General features: G+C 36.7%; 1 non-coding gene and 1 pseudogene across 1 annotated transcript; both read left to right on the forward strand.

Annotated features, from left to right (window-relative positions):
- The first annotated feature begins 408 nt into the window (after positions 1–408).
- Positions 409–558, forward strand: LOC123927701. Its single transcript, XR_006815513.1, has one exon. It is a non-coding gene; the product is annotated as a U12 minor spliceosomal RNA (small nuclear RNA).
- Positions 559–15,929: 15,371 nt separating this feature from the next.
- Positions 15,930–16,370, forward strand: LOC123955145 (annotated as a pseudogene).
- The last annotated feature ends 7,020 nt before the right edge of the window (positions 16,371–23,390 follow it).

Here is a 23,390-nt window from a genome sequence, read left to right on the forward strand (position 1 = left end):
CCATGTGTTTGAAGACACTGAGATGTTAGAGGTATTTATTAACACAACACAATTTTAACTATCCTGGTTCATTGTTTTAAAAGAACTTGCATTTGATAAATTATGGACACTGATTTTCTTTCTTAAAGGTCATTTGAAGTAAGACTTAGACTGAAGTAGAAGTAATGGTCAATAGAAGCAAATTGATCCCAAGTCCACAGACAGCTTCCAAGATTTTCCACTGCATTAATTAGTTTGGAAAATTGAGAACTATTTCATCAATATATAATATAATCCACAATTACCCCCATGACAGTATTTGCATTCAATTCTACATCTTCAGCCATGGAAGCCACAGGTTTTTCTAGAACTAAGATTTGGTATAAACAAAATGATGTGGGCTGCTGAGTATTAAATATGCAAAGTTCAATGCCTTAAACTTATGAGTTAACAAAATAATGATTTGGGATGATGCCCGAATGCTCACTGTTAATGTGAGATGAATTTTTGTGTGGGCAAAGTTCGCCCTTCAGGTGACCTGCCTACTTTGCTGGATGCCTCCAAGTGGCAATCTGCCCATCCCCCTTTAAGACTGGTATGAAGGTAATAAAGAGTTTGAGAAAGAAAGAAACAAAACAACAACAAAAAAACATGCAAAGTTTACATCTGTTACATGGCCGACATGTACTAAATTGCCTGTAGCTAAAATGAAAACAAACGTATTACCTCCCAGAGAAGATAAAGTGAATATTTGGTTATCTGGACTCAATCTCAAGAATAAGGCAATTATCTCAAGAAAGGAAGAAGATTAATATGACTGTGGCCCAAGCAAATTTCCACATATTTTTTAAATATTACCATTATTGGTATTGGCCCACTCAAATGTAGTATTTAATTCTAAATACACAAAGTATTTCAGAAAGAGAGCCTAAGGGTTTTCTTTTCTTTTCTCTTTTCTTTTTCTTTCCTTTCCTTTCTTTTCTTTTTTCCTTTTCTCTTCTCTTCTCTTCTTTTCTTTTTTCTATTCTTCATCAAGACATGATGCTACAAATGCTCCTTTCAATAATTTGATAACCTTGAGCTCTAAGCCAGGAGAGCATCTGTTAGAAAACATGGCAATATTCTTTCTATTTATGGCTCTTTCATTTCAAACCACCCCATCATTTCTGTTGTGAACATCCATCCCTTGAAACCACAGAAATCACAATTGTGAGATTTTGGAAGAAAGGAAATATGAAAAATCACCCAACACCTCTCAGCAATGGGAAATAACTCTCTCCCTTCACTAAGTTCAGAGATTTCTCTTCACTAATAGTTCTGTAGAGTTGGGTCCCATCAAGGCTCAACCAAAGTGGGAGACTAAAACACCCAGCCAGAAATGAAATTAGAAACACATGTGAGCCACTACACTTAGAGAACATTTTAAGATCAGAGAAATTATTCACCGAACCCAAACCACTAATTGTTGCACCTTGAAAGATTAATAACTGACAACAAAATGATGTTCCAGAAATTAGTCTGACATATATGATAAGGACAGAAAACTAAACGGAAGATCATGCATGTTTCTAATCCTCTTAATGTTACTCAGCTGCCAGTGTCCAATAACTTGGGGTGAAGGAGAATCAGAAAAAAAAAAAAAAATTGGCTTTTTTGCTTTTTTATAACTTTGAATGAATTTCCATGTCCAGGAAGTTGGTTTTCACATCAATTACAGTTTAAGAACTTATAATGGCTAAGCTATAAACGAGTAAAAATGCAATATACCTACATATTATCAACTTCCGGGAGATAGTGGGCTACTTCAGTCATTACTGTCGTCATGTGGACGTCAAGGTGGCAGCTCTGAGTGCAGCTGCCATGTGCTGTGGTGGCTTTCCCAGGAAGAGAATTTTTTTTTTTTTTTTAAGAATTTATTTATTTATTTGACAGAGAGAGAGATCACAAGCAGGGAAGAGAATTCTCTCCATTCCTCTGCTCAGAGTCAGGGGCAGAATCGGGGAGGAACTCTGAATATTTGTAGTAAACAAAAGTGACTTCATGACATAGCTTAGGTAAAGGGAGAAGGAGACCATGAAATAAGGGAGCCTCAAATTAGGAACAAAGTCAAAGGCCAAGAAGAAAAGTGAGTGAACATAGAGTCTGGAAGATGATGTCTTTTTTTTTTTTTTTTTTTTTTTTTTTTTAATAGAAAGACTCAAAGGGATCTAGTAAGGGATCCAGGCTACAAGTTATACTGTTGTCCTAAATGATTCCCTGCTTTCATTCTCAACTACTCTATCACCCTGGCCCCAATACATTCTATACCCTGCAACCAAACTAATCTCTTAAAAGCATATTTCATATCATATTACTCCTCAGCTGAAAATCCTCCAGTGACTTCCTACTAAAAACACAGTGAACTTGCCTTATAATACTTTAGAATGTGGTGATTAATTTCACCCACAGATATTGGTCCTCCCTCATTTCTTATCACTCTTTCCTTTGTTTGTTGTGGTCCCATTACAATGACTCCCTTTCCAATACTGAACACACTCAACTGGTCACTTTCTTGGGCTGTTTTGCTTGATTTCACCCTAAATATTCACACTGACTGTTTCATCTTTTTCATCAGTAAGTTCTCAGTTCAAATATTATCTCTTGAGAGAGGACTTTCTGTAGGTTACATGGCCCCTAGTCATTCTCTGTTACATGTATCTTTTTATTTTCTTGATCATAACTATAATTATGTTTAATTCTTATATTTACTGCTTTACCTGTTTTAATCTGTCTTCATCCTAGCTCTAAAATGAAAGTCCTGTGACAGTAAAAATCTGGATTGCCTTTTACCATTATCCAGTTCATGAGAAAGGACCTCTCACACCGTAGTTACACAATGATTTTTTGAGTTAATCCAAACATCTTTTGCTCAAGTTGTGTTCAGGGAAAACTACTAAAATCTAGATCAGCATAAAATGAAGTAGGGAAATTAATGAAATAGCAAACCAAGGAAATAGAACATTTCATTAGGGAAAAGTAATTGTCTTTCTTGTTTCAGCTTGGTTACATGTGAGATTTCCTGTTTCATGTTTTCCCTGTTTGAGAATCAAAAAATTAAATACATATAAGATAAAACAAATTGTCAGGTTTTTTAAAAACTGCTTTTGCAGTGAGTGACAAGCCAAAAAAAAAAAAAAAAAAACCAAAAAAGGATTTTTTTTTTTTTAAGATTTTACTTATTTATTTGTCAGAGAGAGAAAGAGGGAGAGAGAGCGCAAGTGAGCACAGGCAGACAGAGGCTCCCCGCCAATGCAAGGAACCTGATGTGGGACTCGATTCCAGGATGCTGGGATCATGACCTGAGCCGAAGGCAGCCGCTTAACCAACTGAGCCACCCAGGCATCCCGAAAAAAAGGAAATTCTTATACCAAGCAGAATTCTAATTCAAATGTCACAACTCACATTTGAAAAGCATTTCCATTCTGCATTTTTCCAAAGACTTACCAACCTAGCCAGATATGCCACTTACTCATTTAGGCAAATGGTATGTGGTGATAGGATTGGGAGCAGAGAACTTGACATTTAGGTACTGTACTGGTGAGGCCACAGTTGGAGTCTCATTTAGTTTCACCCAGAGTAAAATCTCTTTGCCTTGGCCAGAGGCACAGCCTTTGAATCTTGGCTAGCTGTGTACAAAAGTCATCTCCTTCTCTCAAAGCAGGGTTTATGCCAAGGAAGGCAGATGAGTCTCTAGTGATCCATCACATTGACACAGACAATTTATTTTGCTGATAAATTGGTATCATGTTCTTAGAAAAAAGTCAGAATTTGTGTTTTGTTTATTTGCAAAGGCAAATAGATACTACTTCACACAGTAGATATAGTCTTAAAAGAGTACACAATTTTGTAAATAATGCTGTCTTTTTAAGAGTGTTAATGGAAACAATTACTTATAAGAAACTTTCAGGGATTCTCTCCCAAAAGGAATAGATACTTTGTAACATGAACAGGGTTGCTGAAAATCCTTCCTGACTAGGTGAGTTTGGCTCAGAAATTAGGTGAGGGTGATCATACTGGAATCTGTGTTTGTAGCTGGATAGAAGTGAGAAAAACAGATAACCTTAAAAGATGATCTTTTATCTGTACTGTCATTTGCAAATATCTTCTCCCATTCCGTGGGTTGCCTTTTTGTTTTGTTGACTGTTTCCTTTGCTGTGCAGAAGCTTTTGATCTTGATGAAGTCCCAAAAGTTCATTTTTGCTTTTGTTTCCTTGGCCTTTGGAGACATATCTTGAAAGAAGTTGCTGTGGCTGATATCGAAGAGGTTACTTTGCAAATGACAGTACAGACAAAAGGTTGATATCCAGGATCTATAAAGAACTTCTCAAACTCAACACACACAAAACAGATAATCATATCAAAAAATGGGCAGAAGCCCACCAACAGTGGAGGAGGGTTCCCCTTTCTCCACATCCTCTCCAGCATCTGTCATTTCCTGACTTGTTAATTTTAGCCATTCTGACTGGTGTGAGGTGATATCTCTTTGTGGTTTTGATTTGTATTTCCCTGATGCCGAGTGACGTGGAGCACTTTTTCATGTGTCTGTTGGCCATCTGGATGTCTTCTTTGCAGAAATGTCTGTTCATGTCCTCTGCCCATTTCTTGATTGGATTGTTTGTTCTTTGGGTGTTGAGTTTGCTAAGTTCCTTATAGATTTTGGATACTAGCCCTTTATCTGATATGTCGTTTGCAAATATCTTCTCCCATTCTGTCAGCTGTCTTTTGGTTTTGTTAACTGTTTCCTTTGCTGTGCAAAAGCTTTTGATCTTGATGAAATCCCAATAGTTCATTTTTTCCCTTGCTTCCCTTGCCTTTGCCGTTGTTCCTAGGAAGATGTTGCTGCGGCTGAGGTCGAAGAGGTTGCTGCCTGCGTTCTCCTCAAGGATTTTGATGGATTCCTTTCTCACATTGAGGTCCTTCATCCATTTGGAGTCTATTTTCGTGTGTGGTGTAAGGAAGTGGTCCAATTTCATTTTTCTGCATGTGGCTGTCCAATTTTCCCAGCACCATTTATTGAAGAGGCTGTCTTTTTTCCATTGGACATTCTTTCCTGCTTTGTCGAAGATTAGTTGACCATAGAGTTGAGGGTCGATTTCTGGGCTCTCTATTCTGTTCCACTGGTCTATGTGTCTGTTTTTGTGCCAGTACCATGCTGTCTTGATGATGACAGCTTTGTAATAGAGCTTGAAGTCCGGAATTGTGATGCCACCAACTTGGGCTTTGTTCTTCAATATTCCTTTGGCTATTCGAGGTCTTTTCTGGTTCCATATAAATTTTAGGATTATTTGTTCCATTTCTTTGAAAAAAATGGATGGTATTTTGATAGGGATTGCATTAAATGTGTAGATTGCTTTAGGTAGCATAGACATTTTCACAATATTTATTCTTCCAATCCAGGAGCATGGAACATTTTTCCAATTTTTTGTGTCTTCCTCAATTTCTTTCATGAGTACTTTATAATTTTCTGTGTATAGATTCTTAGTCTCTTTGGTTAGGTTTATTCCTAGGTATCTTATAGTTTTGGGTACAATTGTGAATGGGATTGACTCCTTAATTTCTCTTTCTTCAGTCTTGTTGTTGGTGTACAGAAATGCAACTGATTTCTGTGCATTGATTTTATATCCTGACACTTTACTGAATTCCTGTACAAGTTCTAGCAGTTTTGGAGTGGAGTCTTTTGGGTTTTCCACATATAGTATCATATCATCTGCGAAGAGTGATAGTTTGACTTCTTCTTTACCAATTTGGATGCCTTTAATCTGTTGGTGGGAATGCAAGCTGGTGCAACCACTCTGGAAAACAACATGGAGGTTCCTCAAAATGTTGAAAATAGAACTACCCTATAACCCAGCAATTGCACTACTGGGTATTTACCCTAAAGATACAAACATAGTGATCCGAAGGGGCACGTGTACCCGAATGTTTATAGCAGCAATGTCTACAATAGCCAGACTATGGAAAGAACCTAGATGTCCATCAACAGATGAATGGATAAAGAAGATGTGGTATATATACACAATGGAATACTATGCAGCCATCAAAAGAAATGAAATCTTGCCATTTGCGATGACGTGGATGGAACTAGAGCGTATCATGCTTAGTGAAATAAGTCAATCGGAGAAAGACAACTATCATATGATCTCCCTGATATGAGGACATGGAGAAGCAACATGGGGGGGTAGGGGGATAGGAGAAGAATAAATGAAACAAGATGGGATTGGGAGGGAGACAAACCATAAATGACTCTTAATCTCACAAAACAAACTGGGGGTTGATGGGGGGAGGTGGGATTGGGAGAGGGGGAGCGGGCTATGGACATTGGGGAGGGGAGGCGAACCATGAGAGACTATGGACTCTGAAAAACAACCTGAGGGTTTTGAAGGGTCAGGGGTGGGAGGTTGGGGGAACAGGTGGTGGGTGATGGGGAGGGCACGTTTTGCATGGAGCACTGGGTGTTGTGCAAGAAGAATGAATACTGTTACGCTGAAAAAATTAATAAAAAGGGGAAAAAAAAATGGGCAGAAGTTATGAACATACACTACTCCAACAAAGACATACAAATGGCTATCAGACACATGAAAAAATGTTCATCATCACTAGCCATCAGGGAGATTCAAATTAAAACCACATTGAGATACCACCTGACACCAGTTAGAATGGCCAAAATTAGCAAGACAGGAAACAACGTGTGTTGGAGAGGATGTGGAGAAAGGGGAACCCTCTTACACTGTTGGTGGGAATGCAAGTTGGTGCAGCCACTTTGGAGAACAGTGTGGAGATTACTGAAGAAATTAAGAATAGAGCTTCCCTATGACCCAGCAATTGCACTGCTGGGTATTTACCCCAAAGATACACATGTAGTGAAAAGAAGGGCCATTTGTACCCCAATGTTTATTGCAGCAATGGCCATGGTCGCCAAACTGTGGAAAGAACCCAGATGCCCTTCAACGGATGAATGGATAAGGAAGATGTGGTCCATATACACAATGGAGTATTATGCCTCCATCAGAAAGGATGAATACCCAACTTTTGTAGCAACATGGACGAGACTGGAAGAAATTATGCTGAGCGAAATAAGTCAAGCAGAGAGAGTCAAGTATCATATGGTCTCACTTATTTGTGGAGCATAAGAAATAACATGGAGGACATGGGGAGATGGAGAGGAGAGGGAGTTGAGGGAAACTGGAAGGGGAGATGAACCATGAGAGACTATGGACTCTGAAAAACAACCAGAGGGTTTTGAAGGGGCGGGGGGGTGGGAGGTTGAGGAACCAGGTGGTGGGTAATAGGGAGGGCACGTACTGCATGGAGCACTGGGTGTGATGTCAAAACAATGACTGTTATGCTGTAAATAAACAAATAAAAACAAAAAAAAAATAAAAAAATAAAAAAAATGATCTTTTAGAAAATTGGTATAACTAGGTTCTATTACTGACATACACAAATATGTGAATGTAATTTGTGTAAGGTATGCCTATGTCCCCTAAACATCTAAAGTTTATTTTGACTTTGACCATAAGTGAGGGTCCCTCTATCCTACGTCATGTAGTTAGAGGGCCCCATTTTGGCTCTCATCTGGGTACCCCCACCATATAGGTGAGCAGTAGGGACTGTCCATAACTCCTATAAGCCCTTCTAGAAAGTTCTACAGGTTTCAGGGCATCTGAATTTCCAGTCCAAATATCACTGAAATTGTTTCTCAGGCTTCTGTGGGTCTTTTCCCAAATCTGCCTTCCTGAAAGCTGACTAGGCTATTGGTGGTGAATACACCCTTCAACGTGGGAATATGGATTAGCATGGAAAGGCTGCTGGGAATGTGTTAATGATGTAAAGGCACAAGGCCCTTTGGGTGCACAGAGAGGAGGAGGGTGAAAAGAAAAGGTCCATCCAAGTGGACCTGGCATCTGGGATTGGGCAAACTGTCTTTGTTCTGTTATGTTCTGAGGAGCATCTAGTCTTCTCAATCTTAATTAGGATTTATGTGGAAAGTTAGAATGTATCCTATGTAGTAGTTTCCTAGCTTGTCATGATTTGAAAATATTTAGACATATAATATATGAACTTCCATTTGTATTCTTGCTTTGGGCCCTGCAAATGTTTGGACTGTTAGAGTGTCTACTATGTTTAGAACCACATTAGACACTGAATGTTGAACGTATTTGGAGGTCTGATACCAGGTAGCTGTGTATCCGGAACTCTGCCCTCCAGTGTGTCCAGACCGATGTGAGTGAGGGCAGTCTCATGTCCTGTTCACCTTCCCCACATGTGAAAAATGCCTACGACTGCCTGAAAGTGATATGGTATGCCAGAAAGTGGTCGGGGGGGGGGTGTGCAGAGAAGACCAGTGTGCTGAGATAGATTATATTATTTTAAAAATTTGTTACTTCTTCCTGGTAGAGTATTATATTTCCCCACACTGTTAAAATCAGACTTGGCCATAGGACTCCTTCTAGTCAATGAAATGAAAGTGGAAGTGATTTAAGCACTTTTTAACAGGAGCTTTATGACCCACTTATATTCGGTTCCACTGTCTCTCTTTTCCTTCTACTGTGAGACTCGGCAAGTCTTTGATAGGAGCCACTCATTCAGACATACATTCCAGGATTTCCTGGAATAAAGACTGACTTCGGATGATGCTGCTACTGACCTTCAATGAATATGCAGTCCCAGCAGGAAGTAAATCTTTGTTGTCAGAAGTCCTTGTGATTTAGGTTTGTGGTGGTTGTTGTTGTTGTTACTGTAGCAAAATTAGCCCATTAATAAAAGTAAGTACAATGAAGACACACTATGAACTTCTTGCCCAGAGGCCACAGAGGTCATGGATGTCAGCAGCAGATGTTAATGCACAACGAGAACCAGGATGAACGTGTCATACAAGAGCAGAGAGCAGCCAGGGTGCAGGATGGCCTGTAGCCATGGGGACCAAACAGCTCTAACCTGATGTCTGGACCATAACTAAGGACCAGAGATGAGAAAATGCAAAGGAACCAGGTGTAAAATCTTAATTGGATCAAAATCCTGAATAGAAGTCATTTTAAAACTGGAGTGACTATCGCCTTGAAGTGCTAAGAAATTTGCCGATAACTGGAAATAAGGCTGCAGAGCTATATTAATTTTAATTTTTAAGGAAATAAATATTACATTTTTTTCCAAATACATCTTTGAGGCTGAAAATTTGAACTCATTACACTAATAGTACATAGCTAATATGTCTAAGCACTTAGTAGTCCCAACAACCCAATGAAGAGGTTCTATCATCATCTGAGTTCTACTGAGGAGTCAACTGGGGCACATTGTAAGTGTTACCTTGCCAGAGTCTCATAGCCCATGCTCACAGGCACAGTAGCATCATGCCTCGCTTGTACCTACACTTGAAAGCTATGTCCAAACTTACCAAACTACAAGAGTAGCCCATGTGAGGCCAGGCAGCTAGACTATAATATCCCCACCAGCCAGCTGGCTGAATTTTTCACATGGGAATGAAGATAAAGGTAGAGAGAGAACATCATAATCACCCCTTCTATTGAATAGTGCTTTAATCTTGTCTCATTTACTAAGAATGCACAATTACATCATAGGCGTGGTAGGGTTGCTACTCACACATTATCAATTTAGAAAGAATGGAGTGAGTATAGAGTCCAGAGTGTGTTCCTAAGAATCATGTCATCCTTGAAGCTTCAAGTGACTTGATAAAGGGGTAATATTTTCTCTATTTTAAGGTCACAGACAACAACCCTACAAGATGCCCTGAACTAAGAGACATGAATAATGTCCATTTTAAGTAGAGTTAAAATCCTAATAAGAAAATGTGTGGGGGCGCCTGAGTGGCTCAGTGGATTAAGCCGCTGCCTTCGGCTCAGGTCATGATCTCAGGGTCCTGGGATTGAGCCCCACATCGGGCTCTCTGCTCCGCGGGGAGCCTGCTTCCTCCTCTCTCTCTCTGCCTGCCTCTCTGCCTACTTGTGATCTCTCTCTCTCTGTCAAATAAATAAATAAATAAAATCTTAAAAAAAATGTTTAAAAAAGAAAATGTGTGGATGACTCTATAATAAATGTATTGATGGAGGATGTTCTATGGAGTACTGAAGGGGGGTTGGCATTAAGGAGGTCGGTATAGACTCACCTGGACCACTGTTGAGAGGATTCCTGAATCTGCTTGCTGTCATCTTTCTCTGGAACTTGAGATCTCCATTTCCAAAAGTTTTCTCTGCAAAACCAACGTGGACAATTTGTCAACCCCTAAAATCAGCTCTGCTGATCTTCTCACAACTTGTTCCTGCTCCTGATTTCCTCAGTTCTGTGGTAGTAGCAGAATTTTCTGTTACCCACTGTTAGTGCCTCAGATTATCTGTAAATCTTCATTTGATATTGCCTCACACAATTTAAGTACTTGTCTGTAGAGTCTACCTCTTCTATTAACAAACAAGCAACAACAAAACAAACAAACAAAAACAACACCTCCTCCCTTTCTCTCCAGTCTCTCTGACAGAGTTAGTTCAAGTTCTCATTATTTCTCTTCTAGATCATAAAAATAATCTCTTGGCACCAACACCTCCTCGCTCTACAAAAGCACATTTATTATTATTGGGCTACTTTTGATTCTAACCACAACTCTAACTCCAACATGCTCTTTTTCAAACCGAATTGGATTCTCATTGTTTATGAAATTAAATGTGATTTTTTTTTTTGTTTGTTTCCAAGTTGCAAATCAAGAGTGGGAATAATATTTCTTTAACGTAAAACTGAAGTCTCTTTTTTTCTCATTGTTCTGCTGCATATAGCATCATCTCTAATTAAATATTTCATAAGATGCCATTAACTTTCCCACTTCTTTCGTTTTTGCTGTTCTTTCCATATTTGAAATCCTTTCTTCACATCCACCTCAAATGACTCTACTGTCATGAAGGCATCCCTTCTAGGGAAGTTTAAATATTATCTTTATGCAATCATGAAAGATCATGTTTTCATAAATCATCATTAAAAAATCGTAATTGAGGGCGCCTGGGTGGCTCAGTGGTTTAAGCCGCTGCCTTCGGCTCGGGTCATGATCTCAGGGTCCTGGGATCGAGTCCCGCATTGGGCTCTCTGCTCGGCAGGGAGCCTGCTTCCCTCTCACTCTCTCTGCCTGCCTCTCTGCCTACTTGTGATCTCTCTCTGTCAAATAAATAAGAAATCTTAAAAAAATTTTAAAAAAATCATAATTGATATCACCTTCACATAATCATGATTGATATATAATAAGTTTAACTTTAAATCAATTATGTGAAATGTAGCTACCAATACAGCACACATTCTAACCTTGCTCTACTACCTAGAATATTGCTAAGTCCCAGGGAAGTGAGATTGTTTTTATTTGACATTTTATTCCATGTCATGTATTGCACCTAGATTGTAAATGGAGACACTTATTTATTGAGATGAATTAAAAAACATAGCCTAAAATTGTAGTATACTTTCTAATTGCCCAAAAAATACTTGGAACTATTATTATGTTGTCTATTGCCAATAACAACATGAAGTCAGAGACTGGAACTGTTGAGGAATAAAACTACTCTACTTTATTATTTTAAAAATATGTATTCTACATTAATAATAAAAGGCAATATTGATTTTGGATATAATCATATAAGGAGAATGATTAGGAATTATAGAAACTTGTTGCTCTTGTTGCTTTCCTATGACTCTCATGAAAATTTGAAACTGTGTTTTATTATCCTAAAATCATTTATAGAGGCCTACATAAAAATGAAGACTGGAGCCCTGCCCAACATAATGCCAAGATCAAAGGCTTATTTTCTATTAGATGAGAATCCAGATTTTTATATCACAAGTTTACAAATTTATGGAAGTATAAGCCTTGAAATAGTCTGTCACCTGGTCTTTGCATTTCAACACTGAAACACTGCAATTATTTAAAAACAGAAGTTAACTACGATATCAAAAAATAGAACCATGAGGGACAGTCAAAAGGCATGTAGACTTTGGTTATGTTTAAAGAGGAAACTGTAACTGTCCATAAAATTCGGTTTAAGGAAGGAGCGTGCTCTTTAGTTTATCCCTGAGTTCAAAGGCCATAATATTTAATGAATATGTTGTCAAAATTGTCCATTGCTTAAAATGGTAAAGAGGTAAGAGGTTTATATAATACTGGGTCCCAACAGGAAACCCAAATCACAATCTGATTGCTTCCCAAGGACATAAAGAGCACGTGGGTCAGTAAGAGTTCAAGCAAGTACATGATGCTGAAGTCCAACCTGGGGTATATCAGCCTGGATGAGACAGCACCAGGTAATGTTCTGCAATTGGGGTGACTGTACTGAGTGATGATCATTGCTAGCTTGAATAGTATCCTTTAAATCTTTTAATTCCTACAAAAAAAATCCACCAAAAATTCTAGAATTGGAAAAAGTTCCATTAACAAAGCACTGGACACTAAGATGTAACTGTCAATAAAAAAAAGTTGGCAAACAGATTTTAAATTATTGCAGAAAGAAGAGTATGTAGACCTGATCCTATTGATTTTCTAGATTTGCCTTTAACTAGAAACTGCTAAATATATAAGAAACAATTTGATACAGATATAAAATCTTTAGATGTGCCTTTCTAATTGTTATAATAGTCAAAACATTACAGCAAAACAGTTTCTTTCATTAGAAAAGGTGATTTTTATCTAAAAATGTATAATTTCCAAATGCTTGTTTGTAATAAAAATAAATGTTCTATTAGCATCAAAGTAATTAGGATATACACAATTTTTTTTAAAAGTAATTGAGTGCTTCTTTGTGAAAACTAGCTTAAAGTTGATTATTGGTGGTTAATAATTACTTGCCAATAGAGAGTGAACAACCTTAGGGATGGATAAAATATAGAGAATAGAGGGGGGGATTTACATTTGACTATTTGCATGTAGCAAAAATAAACATCAATACATTGTTAGTGAGATATATGGTCTTCTAAAAGAGTGAAAGTTATTTCTAACTGGAAAACACCAATTTCATACAATACCGTATAACTTTGAATAGAGAGCTATCTGACCACTTCAAGGGATGCCCTTGGTGAAATGAATGTAGGCTGCTTTTAATGTTGCTTGGGAAATCAATGGAATTCAGGAAGAATGATTTATTGAAATAAGACCATAGTAACTTAAACATAAAATGTTATTCAAGAGTTGAATAAAAGTATACATCCTTCGAAGCCCATCTTCTCAATAAAGCCTTCCATGACTATATAAGCCTTCAAAGACTATATGAGATGGAAGAAAAAAATTCTTTTAAGACAAGATGTGAATAGTTGCAACTAATTCTTTAAGAAAGCTTAAAAATGACACACTTCAGGAAGAAAAAGATTATTATGGACATTTAAACTTATTTCTGTACTGAGCATGCTCTCTTTCACTAACATGTTGATAACTTTCTCACAGTATCCCCTTTCCCCCGCCCCCAAAAAAGTTTTGGATGTTTTAGTGAGTGAATCAGGAGTTGTTTACCACCCACAATGCAGGCTAATTGCAATGTGGGACCTGATGAAAGTCGCTGTGTGTCACATGGTGAAAAGAAGCTGAGAAATTCTAGTATGGGAAGTTTTTCTTAGTGAACGTAAGCTATGTACTTTGTAAATTCTTCCAGGGAAAGAATGATGCATTTCATTTATTCAAGGATCAGTTATAGGGTGAGACACACAGTAGTCTCTTAAATAATAGAACTAGATCAGCTAATGTAGTGACTTATTAATTGCTATTAGAAAAACTGAATTAGAAATGACCTATTTTTCACCTCCTCTTTGGAAAAGTGGTAATAATAGTAGGTTTCTGCCCATACCAGGGGTGTTAAAATCTAGGAAAATTTTCTGGAATTTTAGGAAAGAATTAGAAATGTAAATCTGTTGAATAATTGTAAAAAGCAGTTGGTAATATAAATTCCCTGAAAAAAAGTTCACAGAGAATATTTAGGCTAAACATTTAGATTTCTTTAAGTTAAGAGTAATGGTGATTATTTACAACATACCTATTTATCCAATGTAATTCAAAAATCCCTAGTCATATAAAAAACAGAAATCTATGGGCTGAGACTGTAAGGGCACACAGCAGTTAAGGGCACAAAGTGCAAAGCGCAATAGCCAGGGCATGAAACCCAGTGTCACTTACCTTCTGTGTGACCAAAAGTAAACTAGGGTAAGACATGCCATCTCCATAATTCATTTCTCCTCATTGGAAAAGTGGTAATAATAGTAGGTTTCAGCTCGCTGAGGTGTTGTGAGATTCACGCTGGTTGACAAATAAGAAAGCACATAGAAAAGTCGTTGGCATATATTAAACTCTTCATATAATGTTTGCTGTTATGAATATCATCTTAGGTCATTCTTAGCATTGCATCAGTGACTGAAAGAAATACTTAGCAAGAGGATACACACATATACACACATATATACGTATATTAATCATAACATTTTAACTAGATGAAATGAGTCATCAATACAAAGCATACCTTTTAAAATCATACATAAAAAGTCATTGCTGATAAGACATGTAAAACACTGAATTTTAGTTCACTTGATGCATAGTATGTGTCAGAAATTTTGTAAGAAAAATATAATTTTGATTGAATATTTTTTGATTATCACCTTCTGATTTTACAGATATACTCTTCCTTAAAATATTTCTGAAAACAACATCGTGTATTTTAGAACCTACATTTCGCCTTAACTATCACATTTTTCATCAATATGTGGTCTCAACCATAAGTTTTCTTTTCTTCCAAGTCACCTCTGAGGGAAATTGGTAAATATTAATGTGTGTCTGCATGTGCATGGGTGTGTGTTTACATTTATTCCAAAATATACATTTACACTGTCATTTTAGGACAGTCACCAAAATATTAGCAGTGGTTAACCCTAAGAAAGGAGATTAAAAATGATTTACTTTCCATCCTGGAAAATAAATTATATTATTCTTTGTGTTCCAAAATATGTATTATAATCTTGGATTTCTTCCATGAAACAAACAAGCAAAAATGTTATATTATAGACACTGCAGTTGTTGTCAAACCCATAGTGTCTTTCATCTAAAGTCTTCAGAAAACATACATACTGGCTGCAAAGCTTGATCAATAACCAAGGGAGGAATATTTTCACAAATTCTTAATTCTACTTTTAGTCTCTGTCTCTCACATTAAGCACTTATTTATACATTTTGGTAAATAACACATTTTCTGAACCAGACTTCAATTTATTCAATGGCAGTCTATGAACAAGCCAGGTATTCCGCCCCCCCCCCCCCCCGCCCCCCATGAAGTGAGATGATTTTCAATCTGCCCTAGCATGTGCTCACACATTCTCACTTTGAAAATGTAGCATCCAACTTTAGTCAGGGCAGATTATTGCTGTTTCCTTTCGTAATTTGTATGCTGCTACCAGAAGTCTTATGGGCGTTTTGAATTCTGTCTTCAGTGCCTCTTTCCTTTGCACAGGTCCGGGAACACCAGATGCGGCTGAGCCCAGCCGGTTGTGCAGACCCACCGCGACCTCCGGGGAGCCGAGCGCGTCAACGCATCGATGTTGGCTCAGCGCGCAGCCCAGTTTGGGAAATGATATTTTTACCTTCCACTAATACTTGAATACGTAAAATAAAGACTTTCAAGGACTTCTAAAAGTTTAGAATGTTAATTTCATGTTACACTTTCTTGTTTCATATTAGTCATGAACTGTATTGGCTCCCTACGTCTGCTACCCAACAGGCCAAGAGATCTAATTTGTTTGAAACTTTCTGCACGTTTTACTCTGCACATTTCGGTAGTCCGAGATTTGGTGATGTTAGAGAAATTAGGCATAAGCTCCCCTTAGGCAATTTCTTTTTGGATGGAAGAGTTCCCTGTATAACAATGGGTCCGCTTGGGGGCGGCAGGTGCAGTAGAGAAATGGCTGAGACCGTGGTGGACACCCCGCGGCTGATCACCAAGCCGCAGAACCTGAATGATGCCTACTGCCTATGGGCCGCCCAGCAACTTCCTCGAGATCGATACAAATCTGCGTATTTTCAAGCTGAAGGAATCTACCGTTAGAAAAAGATACAGTGACTTTGAATGGCTGAGAAGTGAATTAGAAAGAGAGAGCAAGGTTGTAGTTCCCCGCTCCCTTCCAGGGAGCATTTTTGCATCAGCTTCCTTTTAGAGGAGATGATGGAATATTTGATAATAATTTTATTGAAGAAAGGAAGCAAGGACTGGAGCAGTTTATAAACAAGGTCGCTGGTCATCCTCTGGCACAGAATGAACGTTGTCTTCACATGTTTTTACAGGATGAAATTATAGATAAAAGCTATACTCCATCTAAAATAAGACATGCCTGAAATTTGATGAGAAGGGGCAAAAACAAAAAACAAAACAAAACAAAACAAAAAACAAAAACAAAAACAAAACATCACCCCACCCCACCCCCCCACACACCTCTCCATGACTATTAATGGTTCATACGCACCAGTGAAGAAGTTCTAGCTCTCAGCATGCCGTACAAAAACTGGTATAACATGTCCTCAGTATACTAACAACCATACGCTCAGTTTGGTTTGGTTTGGTTTTGGCAGTTGACAAGAAGTTAATTTGCTTTAGTGAAAATCCCTCCTTCCAGCCTTCCTATATCAATAGCTCTTCCTTGCTGTTTTAATGTGGTCCCCAGATCGCCTCGCAGACCTGTTACTCCAGTATAACCCGCAGTGTCCTAACTAAAGTTATGGACTTGGTCTTATCTGCATAAAAACAAACAAAAAGACAAACCAAAAACCAAAAACCCAAAACCAAAAAACAATGGGCCCGCTTGACTATGAATCCTCTGAGGGGCTGAAACTATGTTTTGTTCTCTTTTGTGTACCCATCAGCTGTCGGGTGCAGGCCCTTCGGTATCGACCCAGTAGAACGGAAGTCGCCATGAGGCTTTCCTGATGTGGGCACTAAATCCTGCTCCGTCCCAAATCTTCCACATCTCAATCAGTAACATTTCCATCCCTCCGTAGTGTCTTGGGCTAAAACCTATGGATTTCTCCTTAGTTCGGACCTTTCCTTCATATCTCACACCCAATCCATCCTAAAAGATTATGTACTCTACAAAGTATATCCAGAATTCAGCTCCTTCATTACATTTACTGTGTGGTGTCAGCCTCATCCTCTCCTTCATTTGGATTTTATCAATAGCCCCCGACTTCCTACTTACAAGGGACATTCCTGTCCCTCTACATTCTAGGCCCAACCATGCAGCCAGAATCTTCTCGAAGTTGAAATTAGTTACTGCCCTCTTTTTCAAAACCTATTCACTCAGTTCCTATTTCACTCAGAGTAAAGAGCCAACGGTACACAAACATCTACCCGATCGTGTCCCCTACCTCTCTGACCTCCCCATCTACTACTCTCTCAAAGTTCCTCCTCTCCAGCCATCCGCCATCTTCGCTCTCTCTGAATGCTGCAGGAGCCACACTCTGCCTGAGTATCTCTGTGGCTAAATCCCTTGCTTCATTCAAGATTTTGCTCACATGTCACCTTCTCAGTGGCGATCATGTCACCAGCCTCTCCAAAATTTCACTCTACCTCCTTGCTTACTCTCTTGGTTCCTGTTTCCCTGCCCTGTTCTCTTTTTTTCCCTATGGAATTTATGACTTTGTGGAATATATATGTATATATATGTCAGTCTCAGATGTTAAAGTATAAACTCCAAATCAGGAATTTTGTTCTTTTTCCATTTCCCTAGTGACTTACCCAAGTGTCTAGTGTGGTTGCCAAACCTATTTGTTGAATAAATGAATGAATGAATGAATTGCGTTTATTTGATTATGTAAAGTGTTCTTTTCTCCATTATTTGTAGTTTGAGTGTATTTTTTATTAAGGTACAATTGTCACCTTAGTTCATGTATGCCTGTATTTTATTTCCATTTTAATTCAAACTGTCATTGACCTTGTTTATTTATTAAATATTTATGCAACTGCACTGTATCTTTGCTTCATAATAAAGAACGCCCTGGAGAGTCGGAGGAATATGAATGTTGAGGCAAAGCCCAGATACTGAAAGCAATCATTGAATATGCTCTAAAAATAGTTCTGATAGCAAAGTGTTTAATGATCTAATGACTGTATAATTGGTAAAATGAGATTCTAGGTTCTTAGCATTTCATTGAAAGAACCTGCTTTTAAGGTTAACTAATCAGACAGTAATTCACTGAAATTGTTTTAAATTCACTTTGTGCATGCTAAAGAGACTTTAAACACACAGTATATCACAAAAATAAACTGCTACCATTAAAATTAATTCAGTTAAGAAATTTGACCCTAAATAAGGTAAATATTCGTAGTGGTTGACCTGTATAAACAACTAAATGTATACATAAATTTTAAAAATGGATTTTTATATAAACGGTACCTTCATGTTCAATGGTGATAACATTTGCTCTCTCTGATTATAACAGAGATGTTAAATACTTATGTTAGCTAATTTTAGCAAAAGGAATAATACAGGTATTAATCCATTTTCGGGTGAGGAAATTAAGGATTTCTGTCAATTATCTCATTAATGAACAGGTAAAATCTTCACTCCTTTTGTTTCCCCTTCATTCTTTCAAACTTAGCAATATCTTTCTCCTACAAAGTCATTTACTTTCATTTTCAATATTTTCTGATTTTTCGGCTGTCATTCCACTTCATCTGACGACTTTAGTCTTCACAGTACTTAAATATATCTTTGTTTTTCAATCCAGACCTTGTCATGCTTTCTACAACCATAGCATTTAAGTTAATAATTAATATTCTAAATAGTTTATTTTTCTCATTATGGCTTTATTGTGTATACTTGATGCATATTAGGATGCACATACTACATATGAAGGGTATTCTTGGTAAATTTTGGCATATACATATATATATAGCATAAATTTCATGAGAAAATTTATTTGATGAATTTATAAATATACATTTGTATATTATAAAAATATATACCTGTGAAACCATCACAGATAATGAAACATATTCATAAACCTCAAAGGTTTCCTTGTGCCCTTAGTTAATTCCATTCTCTTCTCCTTCCCTGTGCCCCTCACCCAAGACAATTATCGATCTATAACTATAGAATAATTTGTATTTCTAGAACTTTATATAAATTGAATCATGCAACAGGTACGCTTTTTTGGTTGGTCCTTTTCACTTAGCACAATTACTTTGAGATTCATCTATACTGTGGCATATATTAGTAGTTCATTCTATTTTATTGCTGAATATTATCTCAGTGTATAGATAACAAGTCATTTGTCAATGGACATTTTGTTGTTTTCAGTATTGGGCTATTACAAATAAAGCTGCTATAAACTTTCATGTATAAGTCTTTGTGTGGATATAAATTTTCATTTTCTTAGATAAATATACAGCCTGGGTCATTGGATCAGGTATGTTTAAATGTTTCAGGTAACTACTAAACTCTTTCTCTAAGCATGTGATCTATTTTCTATTCCAATTAACAGTTCCTGAGGATTCCGGTTGCACCACTTTGTATGGCGAGACTTTTTTAGTGTTAGCCATGCTAGTGAAGGTATAGTGATATCTAATAGTGGTTTATATTTGCATTCCCTGTTGACAGTGATATTGCCGTGACTTTTCATGTGTTATTTGCCATTTGTGCCTTTTTTGGCAAAGTTTCTGCTCAACAGTTTAGCCCATTTTTATTGTGCTGTCATATTACTGAAATGTAAGAGTTTTTTACATATTCTAGCAGCAAATCTGTTGGATGTATGTTTTGCAAACATTTTCTAATCTTCAGTTTGACTTTTCCTTCACTTAACAACGTCTCTTGAAGTGTGAGTGTTTCTTTGTGATAAATTTCTATATTGATTTTTTTCTTTTATAGTATTTGGACTCATATCCAGGAAATCTTTACCAAATCCACATCACTAAGATATTCTCCTCTTTTATCATTTTTGCTCTTACATTCTGTTTGTGAGCATTCCAAATTAATATTCTGTATATAACATAAGGCCAAGGTCAGTGAATTTTGTTTTTGTTTTTGCATAGAACTCTCCACTTGTTCCAGTATCATTTCTTAAAATGATTTTCTTTTCACATAGAATTGCTTTGACACTTTTGTCAATAATCATTTGAATAATATACCTGTGAGTCTGGACTCTATTCTGTTCCATTGACCTATTTATCTACCTTTATGCCAATATCACACTGTCTTTATTACTATAAAATTTTAGAAGGCCTTAAAATCAGTTATTGCCTGTCCTCCATCTTTGGAAACTGATCCTTTTGAAGTTTACTTTTTAACTCAGAATAATTAAATGGGAGTAAACTTTTAATCTATGACTATTTGAGAACATGTGGCAATCTCCCGACTATGCTACTCTATACTTGTGAATTATATTTTCCCATTATCATTGAGGAGGACGCAGACTATCTCCAATTCTCTGTGACTTCGACAGATTATTCCCTCTCCTCTTTTGGGGCCCTTCTTTCCTGACATGCCTGTGTTGATCAGTACTCAGTTGAACACTTAAGAGGAACCATTTGCTCATGTCTAGAGCACTTTTTCTTTTTCTTTCTTTTTTTTTTTTTAAAGATTTTATTTATTATTTGACAGAGAGAGACACAGAGAGAGAGGGAACACAAGCAGGGGGAGTGGGAGAGGGAGAAGCAGACTTCCCGCTGAGCAGGGAGCCCAATGCAGGGCTCGATCCCAGGACCCTGGGATCATGACCTGGGCCGAAGGCAGATGCTTAATGACTGAGCCACCCAGGCGTCCCTCTTTTTCTTTTTTTCCTGTATGGGAACCTTTCTGATACTCTGTCTCACATCTCTGGGTGCTGTCCAGTCTCAGCATTCTAGTTCTGTTTTGTTAGCACAGATAGTTTCTGGGTTCCACCTGGGTTCTCTATCTGTATTCTGCAACTGGGATACCCTCCCTACTGACAGTGGTAGGATGTTCTGCACATCAACTGTTCAGTATCTGAAAATCTTGGTTTCATGTATACAGTCTAGTATTTTTTTTTCCACTTATTTTAGATAGTGGAGTAAATCAGTTTCCAATTACTCCATCTTGACAGGAAATGTAAGACCTCCATAGAGTTTCTAAGTATCATCAAATTCAAAGAACTTTAATTATACCACTCTGTCATGAGTTGGAAGGAACTTAGTCTCACTTGGAATCATCCTCTCATATTTTATCTCATACTGTACCTCTTCTTTATGTTATCATAACTTATTTCAGTTTTTCTTTTCTTTTAGTTTTATGCATTTCTTTGCATTTGTGGCTGTATATCATTCAGCTAATCTTGATTGTTTTTCTGATTTCACTGATTACAATTTACTAAAGTTTTCAAGAAAATTCTTGAAGTTACATAGTTGATAGTATATAGAATAAAGCTATCTAAATGTAGAAAAGATTGAAGTAATAAAAAATATTTTCCAACTGTAATGGATTGAAATGGAAGTCAATAAAAGAGGTAACACGGGAACAAAACCTCATAAATATGTGGAAATGAAACAACACGTTCTTAAACAACTAATGTTGACTAAAAAGTCAATCAAGAAATCCATAGAAAATTAAAAAATACTTTGAGGTGAATGAAAGATAAAACACAATATACTAAAACTTTGGGATGCAGCAAACGCACTGCTGAGAGGAAAATTTGTAGCTGTAAATACCTACGTTTAAAAAGAAGAAATATATTAAATGAATAAACTAACTTTACATTTTAATGAACTAGAAAAAAAAAGAAATAATAAAACCCAAAGCTAACAGGAATAAGAAAACAATGAAGATTAGAGTGGAGAAAAACAAAAATAGAGAATAGAAAAACAATGAATAAAATCAGTGAAACTCAAAATTGCTTTTCTTCATCAACAAAATTAATAAACCATTAGCTAGACTGACAAAGAAATAAAGAATATATGAAATAAGTAAGAAGTGAGTACAAAAACTTTACTATCAACCTTGTAGAAATAAAGATGATATAATAAACAACGGTCACCCAAGAAACTGGGTAACCTAGATGAAAAGGACAAGTTCCTAGAAACACACAAATTGAGGTTGAGATGCTAGCAGTTCCTTGCTCTTTTGTAGAGCAGGGTCAGAAAATTATGGCAATGGGCCAAATTTATCCTTCAGCCTCTTTTGTTCTTTTTTCTTTTCTTTTCTTCTATTTTTTCTCTTTTTTCTTTTCTTTTTTTGCCATCAAGCTAAGAATACGTTTTGTTTTGTTTGGTTTGTTTTTTACATGTTTAGATTTTAAAATAAATAATAGTGTGCAACAGGGACTGTATGTGGCCTAGAAAGCCTTAAATAGTTACTATGTGGGTCTTTACAGAGAAAGTTTTCCTACCCCTTCTGTAGAGGAAAAGTCTAAAGGCTTTGGGAGATATGACATTGCGGTGGATTCATTATGTGAATATTTTCATCTATTCTAAGACATATTCCCCCACGATGTTCCAGAGAACATTTCCTCCCTAAAGTTTTTAAAAGGAGAACTGGGGAAGGAAACACCAGCGTCCTTTAATAACATTGGAGGGGCTCTCTTCTAGAGGTCAGAATGGTGAAAGATGGATCCTGAAGAGAAGGGGCCATATGGTGGCCCTTGTTCAAGGAAGACAAAGGGATACAATGAGGATCTGGATACTCTGACCTATGGGATCCATGTTAGTACCTAACTGATCACAAAGTTTATAGCAATTAAATAAGTGGACCACACACAATCTGTATTCTGTGGGTTGAAATATCTTTCATTTTCTGGGTTGTAAAATATTTCCAATTTCTCTATACCCTCACAAACTCTTGCCATCATCAGATCATAAAATATCACCCAATTTGATATATATGAGATGGTGTTTCATTACTATTGTTTTGCATATTCCTAATTACTGGTGTGATTGATGTTCTGTTTATTGACCATTACATTTTCTATTTCTGTGATTTGCCTGTTCATATTTTACAACCATTTTTTAAAATGAGACTTTTTTCTTACAATATTTAGAATCCTAAAATTTTATTTTGAGTATTAATATTTTATTTATTTGACTGGATCCAAATATTTTTCTCATTCTTTGCTCACCTCTTACTTTTGTATATTTTTTGTTCTTTTAAAAATATCATCAAATATACTCTTCTCATTTATTTCTTAATTATTTTTAAAACTCATTTTATTCATTTTAGTAGTATTATTTTTTGTATATTGAAGAAGAAATTATTCTATACATTCATGGCACAAAGATATTACATATTTTCTAATATGTTTGTTTCTAAAGTATTTAATACTTTAATTTATTTGGAGTTATTTTTGATCCTATTTTGAAGAGAATTAATTCAGTTATTTTAAAATATTAAAACAAATTACCCAACCCTCTTTCCCTCAAAGA

This window comes from Meles meles, chromosome 1 (assembly GCF_922984935.1).
Source record: "Meles meles chromosome 1, mMelMel3.1 paternal haplotype, whole genome shotgun sequence".
Lineage (NCBI taxonomy): Eukaryota > Metazoa > Chordata > Mammalia > Carnivora > Mustelidae > Meles > Meles meles.